Genomic DNA, 13,128 nt, shown 5'->3' with positions numbered 1-13,128 from the left:
TGACCCCAGTGAAATCCTCCCCGAAAGGAAAGCCCACCTGCTGATCAAGAATAAATAGGCAAGGCTGTGGAGCCTGGCATGACATGAGACACAGAACCTGTTTGGGGGGGAAGGTCATGTAGGACTGGCAGGAAGGTGGCAACCCCATCTCTTCCACTTCTGAGGGTGTGAACCCTTCACCTCCTCCCCTCCCAGAAAGGTCACCCCACAGTAGGGCATGGGAGACATAGCTGGTGGGGCGATGGGTTCCAGTTAGCTGAACCCCATACAAAGCCAGGAAGCTGGCCCCACTCAGGCAGTTCAGGGGAGGGCAACATTTCCACAACAATAAACACATCTGATTATTTGATTACCAGGAAAATGGGGTCTCTGAGGAGGGCCTGGCACACAATGGAAGAATAACTCCTGCTCTTTCTGAATGGGAAGCGGCTGCTGTGACGGGAGCAGGAAAGAGAAGCGTGATGTCCTTTAGAAAACTTTGATCAGTCAGGAGTCATTATGCAGGCTGCTAACATCTCTGAAAGCTGACTACAACAAGGAGCTTCCTACCGGGGAGGCTCATGATATGCCCCTTTCCCACCTACCAGTCCCTCTGTGCTGTCTCTTTGAAATCCCCACTCTCGGGCTTGGTGTCCTAGCGGCTAGACATTCAGCCTCCCTGTGAAGCTCCTTCCTCCCAACCCCCTCCCCAGCTGCAGTCTGTTCCTTTCTAAGGCACCGCTGCAGGCCAAATGCTAGTCTTAGCCCCCCACATGGAGGACATCACAAAGTAGCCTGTGTTTCTGAAGTTTATTCATCTGCATCTCCCTACAAAAAAGCCCTAGTGAAGGAGGTCCTTTCATCCACTCATTATCCTTTTACAGTAGCCTCAAACGGAGAGCCTTCAAAGAGCCAGGCAAAGTTTGATTGTCGTTTGGTACCAGATTGCAGATGAGCAAAGGCAAGCAAGGGAAAGTAGCAAGAGTGTCATCAGTTTCCACTTCTCATCGTGCTTTCATGGTCTGCCTGTGGTAAACAGGCAGTATGGTGTTTTTCCTTCTTGTTTTGGATCCCTCTATTACGGTGTCTATTAGAAAAAACAAAAGCCCAGAGAAGGGATCCCCACAGCTCTGTAACATCTGTTTGGCCTGGAGAGAATCCTTTATTAGCAGGACATTTCAAATGCCTGTGTCACATCTCCCAGAGAACTCACCAATTGTTATTGAGAGCCCCCCTGTGTAGCCCCGGCATTTCTACTCATCATTATAGTCATCCTCATCATTAGTAAGGGCAAATAATTATCCTATCTGAGTCCCACAGCAAGGGAGTTCATCACTGGGCTTTGTTTGCCATTCTGAACCTTACTGTGGTCTGTAAATTCATGCTATAAATACTGGGGAGTAACTTTACACAAGGGAACAGTCACATCTTCTTCCAATTCCTCATTGCTTCAAGGGGTTACTTGTATGTGTAAAGATCTGCTGGATTAGGGCCCCAGGATTGGGCTTCAGTGTTTTCCTGTGGACTGAGCTACAATACAAAAATAACCCTTCCACGTTTACCATATTTGGTTCAGACTGCCACAAGTTTTATAAATAAAAGTGACATTCACTTCTTAAAGTACTGTTAATTTGGGGAGCTCCAAGCATTTTACAAATATAAGGTAATGAATGAATCCTATTACAATCCTCCTGAGGCAAACATTCTTCCACCCGTCATACCAGTGGGAAAACAGGATCCCTGTCTACATGGTAACATTTGCTGGCATACCAAATAATAAGTAACCTGAATAAAGGCTACTATTATTCCAAGTAGAGCATCTGTGTGTGGCATTATACTGTTATAGCTATAACAATATACATTACACCCTCATTGTAACAGACTGTGTTTTTAACAACCCCCCCACTTTTAACAATCTTAACCACAGGAATTGCTTTTTTTTTCATTATGATGCAACAAATTGGCTAACCTTATTATAAAAGGTTAGCAAATAACCTTATTATGGCGGGTTATTACAGAGGGTGTTCCTTCTTTTAATGAACTTTTTTTCCTGGTCTCATGAAAATTAATTATAATGAGGTGGTACCATAATTAAATTGGAATAGCGGGGCTGGTGATTTTTCCTGTGTAGCCAAAACCTAAGATTTTTGGCCTTATTTAGCTTGCATCTAACACTTTAGATAATTATATCTGAAAAAAAATTAAAAATCACCTTTACTCTGTGTTACTTATGTTACATGTCCTCTCAGCTTGGGTGAAATGCAGAATAGACGAATGCAATATAAGTTTTGTTTACTCTTGGTTTCATTTTCTGACCTCTTGTACATGAGCACCTTGTTGCCATGTTCGTGTTGCCAAGGCGGCAGGGGCATGTTTGCACCTATTGCTACTTGCACAACCCCACTGACATGCACATTGGAAAAAGACAGATGTTCAGCTCCCACTGACTGTCAGAATCAGGTGCCAGTGTTTTGCGTGGGGGTGCATCCATGATGCCTTCCATTTGTTGCTTTGGCAAAGTAAGAATTTGTAAAGATGAAACTGTGTTCTGAACACTTGCTCAGGAGAATTTCATTTGAATTAACTTTCCTTACCCCTTACTTTCCATATGTTCCATTCCATAGCTCAGAGTCCCTGCCCGCTGTAGCACTGAAATTGCCAAAACGAATGATCTTTTCTGGGGACAGACGATGGCATGTGGTTGAATTGGGAATAGAATTCTTCTTTTGTCATCTGCATGGAGGGTTGGGGTGTATGCACTGATGACTATTGCATGTTGTCGGTTGATTAGTTAAAAGCTCAAGGTTTCACTCACTAGATAATTACTTCCTTGATATACAGGGTGATTCTACAAATGGGTCCCACCTTTCTTTTCTGTTGCCTTGTTAGTTGCCAGCTTATACAGACTAACCATACATGATTCCTCATAAAGCAAGCCAGGACTACGTATTTTCTGGCTTGAGCAGGGTTCTGGCTTTTACAGGTTCCATCTTCTATAGGTTTTACTGTATTGTCAGTAAGCCTAGTCACTCAAAATAGTCTATCCCAGTGACACTAGTAGCCATTACTCCTTTGCTGTTTCTAGCAGTGACTACTGCACAGGGGCAAAGGCACTAATGACAAGATTTCTCCCCCATTTAAAATCTCTCTATTACTTCATGGGGAAATCTCTTGTGCCTGGCTATACTATAGCCCGTGTGAATTGTTTACCATTTATGAAACCATAATTCAAACAACTGGCCTTAGGTAGAACAGAGCAGAAATGTGCACTCTAAATTCTCTATCAACTGGGAAAAAAATTGAAAAACAGGGGAGGAAAAGAAGATTTTTGTTTCAGCTTCTCAACATATGCAAATTCTGAAAAAAGAAACTGAAGAAGTAATTGTTGCTTATGCTTTAAACTAAATAGAGAGCCCAGCTCCCCTCTACCCTGCACCTGTGCTGTCAGTTATAGCAGTCCAAGGTAGGCAACAAATACAACCAGATCCAAATTCTCCATTCCCGTTGGTGACACCATTTTACACTCACCTGTCACAGGCCTAAAAAGCTGCATGAGAAAGCAGTGAGAAGTCCAGCATATAATGAATAAACAACAAGGGAGTTTAAATTTGGCGTAGGAAATGCCAGTAGTTCAGTTGTTATAAAAATTATAGTCTTCAAAGTAGCAAAATACTGTCCCAGTGTGAGTCTTGTTTTCATTTGAAAACCTGTGGCAGAGAAATCAGAATAACATCATTTTAAGCTTACCCAGTGGATTTCATCCCAAAGTACAATGCAATCAAGCATTGTGGAGGAGCTGCTCAATCTCCTTTGCTCAAATTGTGAGCAAATGTTCAGGGGTTGTATAGCACCAGGCATAATAGGGCCCTGATTCTTGATTAGGTCCCATAGGCAGTACTGCCATACAAATAAATAAAACAGTGCCTTTGATCTTGGGGTGGAGAGTGGCAAGCATTTATCATTGTGCAGCAACACAATGTAACAGATTAAGACAAAAACTGAAACTTAAGACTGGTCCACTAACACAACCAAGTTAGAATTTGACAAGTACTCTGGGACTGGCAACTTTGTCCTTGAGAAAAGTGCCCTGTGATCTTTAAGAACCATAAATATCAGGACCTTATTTTCATTTCTTCACTTAAATGCGGTAATTATGGTGGGACAGTGTCCACTAGCATAACATATTCACTCATTGCAACACTAGCATCATCATCCTTTTTTTCCAACCTAGGGAAAACTGAGAGGTTAAGTGGATTGCCTAAGGTCTCACAGGAGCTCTGTAGCAGGGCCCGTACACAGTGTAGCGATAAGTTAGTGTCACTTTAAATTATATGTGAGCCCTCTAGTGGCATGCACTGTGTTCTGTGTTTTAAAAACTGCCAGAAACCACTTTGAGCAGCAGTGTGTAGGTAGGCAGGCCCTGTGTGTGGATGTATATTTTCTAAACATGGTTATTTGGGAACCAACTGTTCCTAGTAGTTCTTCATTTGTTTTGGTTGCCTAAAGAGCACATAACATGATGGTGACTCATGAGCTTGTGCCTTTAGCTGCAAGATCATCCACTTTCCTTCTGAGTGGAAAGAATGTATGGGGAATTTACAGAGAAACAACCAACAAGGCTTTTTTCTCCTTTTGCTTTTTCTCTCTGAATATCAGAGGAGATGGATTTGTATGGAGTTACTGCCAGGAATGAAGCATGATCTCAGAAGTTCTCTGGAGTGATGAGTCAGCACCTAGGCATATTGAAGCTTTTGTCTGCCTCTGAAAGACTTTCCCCCCCCCCCACCCCCTTTTTGGGGGCACGACTGGATTCCATACAACGGACTCCTCTTTCTCCCCTCCTAGCCCTTCTCCCCTCTAAGTTTTTCCCCTTTGCCTGATTTGGATCAAATCCACATTGCCCACAAGTGTTGGCTCCCTCTTATAAGTTGGACAGAACTGCCTCCCTGCTGGCATGGATTTTCCCTCTGACTGAACAAGATGGGCCAAAAAAAAAAAAGTAGTTTAGAACATGCATGTAACAAAGGAGAAAACCGGGAAGCAACTGGTTTTGCTGATTTTAAAGTGAAAGTCCAGGTGCTATATCCCCAGTGTGGCTACTGTCTGCCTTTCAAGCAGATGTCTTTATATAAAGCTCCCGCTGCCACCAAGTTCCCTTTGTGTATTGGTGCATAGAGAGCTAGAATGAGAGACAATATAAATTAATATCCATTGGAATGACAGCTGCTTATGTCTTGCATAGCTCAAAACACGTGCCCTACTAGTAGAATGATTAGTTGTAGGACTGTGTAGTTAGATATTTGTGCTTGATCAATTACAGAAAAAGGACAGCTCATTTTCTCACTAAGGGGCTGGGGGTATCTTTAGCAACAGGGTTTCCAGCAAAGAGTTTGGGGCATGGTATGTGGAGTGGCTTACAACCAGCAGCTCCCAGTGAAATAAATGGCTGCTGGGAAACCACAGCACCTTTGGCAATCAGTCCTGGGTTCATGCCACAAGTGTCCTAAGACTCACCTGCCCACCGCTAGGAGTGTGCAGGAACAGATTAGCTGATGCTCCACAATATCCGAGTACATAACCATGCAAAACATTATATGTTGGTATCTATAGCCATAAGAAGTTGTTTAATATTGTTTGTCTGTAATTGTCTTTTTTCCCCAGTTAAGCAGAAAGGTGCTTGTCAGATGAGTGTCCAATTAGTAGCTGTAATGAGTTACAGTAATATGACTAGGACTTCAATTCCAATTCCTTAGCAACTGTAATTGCAGAAACAGATTGCATTTTCCCCCAAAAGAAGCTGAGTTACATTTAGCAATATTTTTAATGGAAATACTAATGGGATGAACAGTGATGTTCAGTCAGTGAATGACCCAGCAGTCACATCTGTGCTGGCAACAGATGACCGTCTAAACCATGTTCAGGTAATTCGTCCCTTCATTAGAAGCATTGAAATTCATAAGCATAAATCTATAGGCATTTGCTGTATTTTGTTAAACATCCCTTGAAATAAAAATAAACGCAGGAAGCTTTCAAGTGTTACAGCATGTGCAAGCTGTAAATCTGTCTAAGGGGCCTGATCCTTCTCGCAGTGGGAATTTTGCTGTTGACTTCAGTGGAAACAGGATGGGATTTTAAGTCATTTCTGGACTTGTTTTAACATGGGATTTTGTTGCTGAGAGACAAAGCTTTCCAACCCACAGATACATTTCAGTACTGAATCTGACCTCCAATCAATTCTCCTTTCTGGGGTTTACCATAGGCAACTTCCTCGCCGCTTATCTCTTCTATTTAACTGAACCACATAGCTCTCGAGGCCACATGGATGATGGCCTCGCTGCATCTATGAGATGGTAGATGTAAGATAGTGACTGCTCTGTGGAACCGAGGAGAGGAGAATAAACAAGACCTTGTTACTCTAAAAGGCCACCTGAGAGTGCCAAAGTGCTTTGAAAGGAAAAGACCCCGTGTTTCCACTCTTTAGTACAGTATTAGCAAAGACAACTCAGGCAAAATATCTTGAAAGGGTTTAGAGGGTCTAGTATCATCTGGCCATGGGGACAAGAACCTGAGGAGCCAGAAGCCTGTGTTTGGACCCTGAAAGTGCTGTGTGGTGCATGGAAGGACCCTATATCTCAGTTTGTACAATGGATGTATTAACACTGCTACCATCTCACCTTCCTAAACAATATTGAGTCCCGTGGATGACGCATGCAATGTACATTTCAATGTATTATGCGCTTATTTTTCTAGCAGTATTTAGTTTTGCCATGACATAAAGTACACCTCCCCCCGACTTCTAGCAGTTTCTCTTCTCAGCTCTGCCCCTTCTATCAGCACTCTAGTTTTCCTCCTGTTTCTTGTTTCTGCCATGACACACTTTTGCCTCGTTTTCCTTGTTGTTTCTACTTCCAGCTCCCAAGACTTGCCTCTGCCCTGCTATTAAAACTCTCTGCGCAACTCTGGTACTCCAGTTGCCTACCTTTCATCTTCCCCAGCAGTCCTCTGACTAGTACAGTATCTATGGACGCTTCATCTTGCAACAGAATGTGACCTAGATTGTGTTGTGCTGGGCCATCAAGGGGCACTCTACATGGTGGAAGATGGCTGGCTAGTAGTCTTTCTAAAACAGTCGCCGTACGAAGGGAGTGTGGAGAGGGTAAAAGGAGGTTTCAATCTGTGGTTGCAGTTGTAGCTTCTTACTAAGGAATGCTTTGATACCCAGCCCTCTGGGGAGTTATGCACTTTTGTACTTTCATCCTTCGTTTTTAACATTTTTATAAGAAAGTTTTAAAAAGTCAAAAAAGTCCTTCTGTCTGTCACAGTTATCAGTGTATTGTCTAAGTGCCCTCTATCATCATTCACTCATGCTACCCCCTCCCAGCTGCTGCAGATTTACAGTCCCTCCCTCCCTTCACTTCCGAAATTTTTTCACCACAACAAACAACTCAGGAATGAGGCAATTAATATGTATTATTTCAATAGGAGGGTTAAAAACAAAAAGCTTTTGCGACAACTTCCCAGTCAGAACCGGGAGACTATTGTGAGGCAGAAAACCTAAGAAATGGCAGCTGTAAAATATATTTAAAAGCCTTTATTCATTCCTATCACAATGTGGCAAAAGAGACTAAATACAGCTTTTCATTTGTTTAACTAAAAGCTGCCATTCCTCAGTCTCTTTGATGATAATGATCCCCAGAGTTACAATCAAACTCACGCACAGAAAACTTTGAGTTTTGTACCAACTTTAGACGGTGTATTATTGATAGTGAGACTCCCAAAATCACAGGCTCCAGAGGAGGAGTGGGATGAATTTTGATTTCATTACCTTTCTGGTTGAGGCAGGTAGCATTTCACACTAAGAGGCGATGTAGGAAAAGGAAACTACTATTAGTGTTCTTTTTGTTGCAGTAACTTTTGGACTACATATTTTACATACACACACTATACAACAATCTGGACCCTGAAGAACTTGCAGTACAAACAGAGAAGATTGTCAAAAGGCTGGAGAAAGGAAGTATTAGCATTGCCCTGTACAGATGAGGAAATGAGACACAGAAAAAGTACAGCATCTGTTGATTACAATTGCATTGAACCCTAGATAACTGATCTAAATCATCAAGAGGGCTGTAACAGCTGACTTGTGAACCCAGCTCTCCATCTCCAGGGCTGGCAGCCACCGCGGGTTCATTTCAACATACCAGTTAGTTTAGTTTTGTTATATCTAATGGTATGTTTATTTACAAATTCAAAACACTTAGGTCAGTATTGCTGCACCTATATTTAGGCACCTAAAGAAGCAATCTGAATTGAGGAGGTCTGGTTGACACTACAAAGTTCTTCTGGCAAGCTCTGTTCGCTAGGGGGTACAGTCTTTTCAAGCCCATTTCCCAACATAGCTCTGCCAGCAAAAACCCTGTTGTGGACACAGTAGTACCAATAGAAGAGAACTTTTGTAGGCTTAGCTTGTGTCTTTGGAGGTGCTGGCATAGTTATGCTGGCACAAAAACTCCTGCTGTGCTACGCTGTCTCCAGTATGAGCTCTGTTGACAGATTAATGTAGACAAGCTCAGAGGAGCTGAGCACCCACAGCTCCCATTGGCACAGGCTATCTTAATTTGGATTTGAAGATGTTGGCCTGTGTTAAAGTCACTTTATGGGGCTGGCTTCCTGATTTTAAAAAGAGTAACCCAGGCTTGGTTTCCAATCCCAGGCTCCCACGAGAACTGTACACTGCAGCCATGCATGACACAGCTCTCAATGCCTGGGAGGTGTACCTTGTCACCGATGGTTAACCAGGCTTCACCATTGATTTCAATGAAAAGTTTTGTTGAAGAATCAATAGTGTAACATGGCCCTGGGTGCAGAGTGCTAAGCAGACGGCATACACCCACTTCTGGGAAAGAGGGAGCCATTCCACAATGGCTAAGCAGCAGCCTTGTCTAGAGCTGAAGGCAGCCTCTCTTCACCTCCACTGAGACTAGAAAGTGGTGGCTGTGACATAAGGTCTCAGAGAAGGAAGTGGGAAATCAGGGAATGGTGTCCCAGGGATGAAGTATCTGTGAGAAAGGGATAAAGCTAAGAGTCCAATTTAGTGTTTGCTCTATACCAGGGGTGCTCAACACCTGGCTCACAGGCCAGATCCAACCTGTGGAGCCATATCATTTGGCCAGAGGGCTCCCCATGGATCCAAAAAATTGGTGGTGGGTGAGTAGGGCAATATTAATTGCCACTCCCCTGCTGCCAAATTGCCTAACCAGTGGGGAGTCCTGTAAGCCAGATAATATAGGCCTCTGTGCTAGATTGAGCGTGCAGGGCCAGGGCACTGCAGGCCCTGATCCAGGCACATGGGGCCAGGCTGAGGTGATGTGCCCAAGTTCATGTGCAGGGGCCTATCCGGGTGCCTGTAGCTAGGCCAAGATGGTGCAGATCCCAATCTGGGCACATGGAGCTTAATCCCATGCATTGCCCCCAGGCAGGATCCAGTCTGCGGACTGGCCCTGCACCACTCGTCTGGCCCGTGGGGACAAAAGGTTGAGTGCCACTCCTGTATACTAGTTAACTTGAGGTATAGCCATGCTGCTTCTGTAGCTGTCTTGAGAGCTTCACTGGGAAGCATAACAAGGGCAGGCAAGCAGGCTACTAGCCCATGCTTCAAACTGGAGCAGCAGAATGGTGGCCCTCAAAGAGTTGGTTTCATAGCAGCAGCTACCTATGTGTAAGGAGACTGCACAGGGGTCAGATAAGGCTCTCTGGCACTTGATACAACTCCCTCTCTCCCCCTTTTTCCCAGGGTGCAAAAGTCACTAGTTATACCTCTAGCCCCACCCTCCTGCTCTTGCTCTATAAACCTGGAAGTTAGGCAGTGAAGCCACCCTGGGGATGTCCCCTGCCACCACTCCTGAAGTATTCTGTCTCCAGCATGCTTGGTAGGAGTGTGTGGGGGAGCGTCCCCAGGCTAGCTTCACTACCTTGTTACAAGGTTTGGTGTATGTGAAGCAGGAGCAGGTGGGCAGGGCATGATTCTCAGTAATGTTGTCAAGAGCACTGAGAAAGTGATATGGGCACACCCTGAGAGGTTGTTCAAGGCTTGATACATCAGAGATGTCTAATGTCAAGCTGTGGAATTGAGTCAGTAGAACCTCATTGACCACTAAGCCTAGCTGCAGAGACAGGACAAAACTTCCTAAAACCCAGAGGTACTTTTGTTCTGAGCTTGTGCTTTAGGCCCTTTTGTAGGTATAGCCTCACTTCTAATCACTTGCTCACCCCTTATCCCTCTTTACCAATGAAATGAAAGTGCCTTTCTTTGGTTGCTCTTTGGTCACAGTAGCATCCTTAACAATGTCAGCTGAAATAGGGGCAGCTCTCGGGATTTATTGATGATCTGGTAACATTTTTATCTTAGATTAGTGCCTAAGGTTGAACACTGTCTCCAGACAGCAGCACATTCTGGAAATGGGTAGAAAGCTCTTAAATGTGATATTGGTAGGTACTGGTTGTGATATGTTAAGAGAAAGGGGCAAAGGGAGGAGAGTTATCAGGGAGAAATTAAAAAAAATATGGATTAGAGGACTGAAAGTAGTAGAATGCAAGTTCCTCAGGGCAGCAACTGTCCCTTCTTGATCACTGGAAGGCACTTAGTTCATCGTGGACTAAATATATAAGTGTATATTTACTAGAAACTAGTAAATAAGAAGAATACTAATGGAGCCCATTAGTTTTCACTACTTGCTTGTATTGTGGCTATACTGAGAGCTCTAGGGCCCACTGAACTTCACACCCACACAGTAAAAAAGCAGTCTTTGCCCTAGAAGTTCTAGTGAAACTTCTAACCGCATATGTGTAATCCACAGGCAGGTCACACATGTCCTCCTGTCCACCTTGTCTATTTCGAATATGAACTCCTTGAGCAGGAGATCTCTTTTACTATGAGTTTGTAAAAAGAAGGTGCAAGAGGGTCCCAATCTCTACTGAGACACTACTGTAATAATGGGACATAATGGCAGTTTAGGTGGGGGTGCATTTTTTAAAGTAATAGGAAAAAGCCTAGTGATCCAGAAGAATGCACTGTCTTTGAAAGGGGCTAAAGCCTGTTAGTGGTTGCAAGAGGTATGTGACTGTACCAGCAGGAGAATGCACTCTGGAATGTGTGTGAATATTAGGATAGAGGAGAGGTCAAAAGCTAAAAGATGATAAGAAAAGCAAAAGGCTCTTAAAATATACACATGCCTTTTCTCTATCAAACCAAGAGCCAAAACAATGGCAATGGCATTTTGTTTATAAGGCAAAAAGAAATTGCTTCTGGCCCTAGAATTTGTTTGTCAAGTTTCAAGCAAGATGAGGTTGAAATGATCCTCTGATAATGCAGCTTAGGAATCTGTGTTTTAAGGTGTTTTAGTAAACTTACTGGCAGAACCCTGTATAGCATGGTACATCCTGTCCTTCAAGTGCTTTTTACCACATACAGTGCCTACAACACGCCCTCCTCCATCAGTCAGTAGCAAGCAAAACTGCTACGCTCAGGAGGATTTATAAGTCTGAGCTCCCCAGGCTGATCCAGAACACAATGGAGTCACTGGGACAGCTCCCATTGAGATCCCTGGGTTTGGGTTGTGCCTTAGTTTGTGCCTGTATTTGACCAGGGATCCAGTTTACTTCTGTTTAATTCAAATTGCAGTTTTGTGTTGCCACTAATGGTTGGATTTAGTTACTCTGAGAGCTGTGCAACTAGATTGGCCCCACAGGCTAAATCTGGATTGTGGGGCTTCTTGCAGGCTGATCAACCCACCTCCAGTGGCAAGGCAACAGCAAGCATGACCAAAGACCCTGGATTCAGCCATGGACAAGGGGGTAGGGGCATGAGTAGTAGAGGCATTCACCCTTTGGGTTTTAGAGCTGTAACTCCACAAATAAGTCCTGTAGGCTGCAACTGAACCCCTCACAGGATGAATGTGGCCCACTGGCTGCCACTTGGACAACCCTGCTCTAAAGCGGGAGAGGAAATGCAAGGTTCATGGAATACTGCTCTGAGGCTAGCAACCTTGCTCATCTTTAATACACATGTGTGGTCTGTGGAGACTAGTTCCCCTCAGACAGTGCATCGTTTTAGATCGAGACTAGTTATGCAGAGCCTGATTCTTCTTGCACTAACAGGGGAGTCATTCTGACTTCAAGTGAATTAGTTGTACCTGATTTATAGCCAAAGCAAATCAAACACAAGTCAAAGCCAGTAATGCCAAAGTCCATAGAATTATGTGTGTGAGCGAGGCAGGAATCAGCCTTAGGATCTCTGTAACCCAGCTTATTGAGGGGAATGCCTTCTAAATGCACCATTTCCTGCAATTTAAGGGTGTGATCCCTGGAGACATTACTGGGGACTTTTCTACTGACCTCAGTATGCTTGAGCTCGGCCCCTTACTGCTACATTTGGATTTCTGGCAAATGCCATTGAAGCTCCTACTTGGGCAATTTTGGACATCCCCTTTTTAAAGGAAATGCTAAATTAAAGATCCAGAAGGAAAGCCCCATAATAGCTGCACATAAAGTCCCCGGTGATGTACTTTGTGGCTGCAGATGCTGAGTAGAGAAAGAAGAACTGAAGGAAAATGGAATTATTCTTTGTCACAAGATTGGGCCTAACAGGGAAGTTCCCTACAGCTTTGTTTGACCTCAGGTTCAGTAGTTATGAAGGGTACTGAAACAAGAGAAGATCCAAGTCCTCATCTGATTCCTGGTGGCTATGTATAGTTTCGTTGTCTCTTCTCTCCAAACCAGGGGTGGGCAAAATACGGCCCACAGGCCACATCTGGCCCATGAAGCCCCTTAAAAATTTAGAAAATTAATATTCATCTGCCCTTGGTTCCTGTAAAAAATGACAGAAACCGAGGGCAGTAGGACCCAGGGGAAGCCTGGTGGGCTCCCACAACAGCAGGGCCTGCCTGGCCCTGCCCCCTGAGCTGGAAGCCCCAGCAGGGGTTCTGGCCTGGGACCACATGGCTACCCCACACTGGAACCACTGGTAAGGGGAGGGGGAAGGCAGGGGAGGACCATGGGCAGGGAAGGAGCCCAGGGAAAAGTGGCCTGGGGAAAAACTGTGGGGGGGCAGGGGGAAAGCAGCCCCTTGTCCGCCCTGTGGCCGGCGCCCTGCGG

This window comes from Alligator sinensis, unplaced genomic scaffold, assembly GCF_000455745.1.
Source record: "Alligator sinensis unplaced genomic scaffold, ASM45574v1 scaffold372_1, whole genome shotgun sequence".
Taxonomy (NCBI): Eukaryota; Metazoa; Chordata; order Crocodylia; family Alligatoridae; genus Alligator; species Alligator sinensis.
This window is presented reverse-complemented; position numbering follows the sequence as displayed.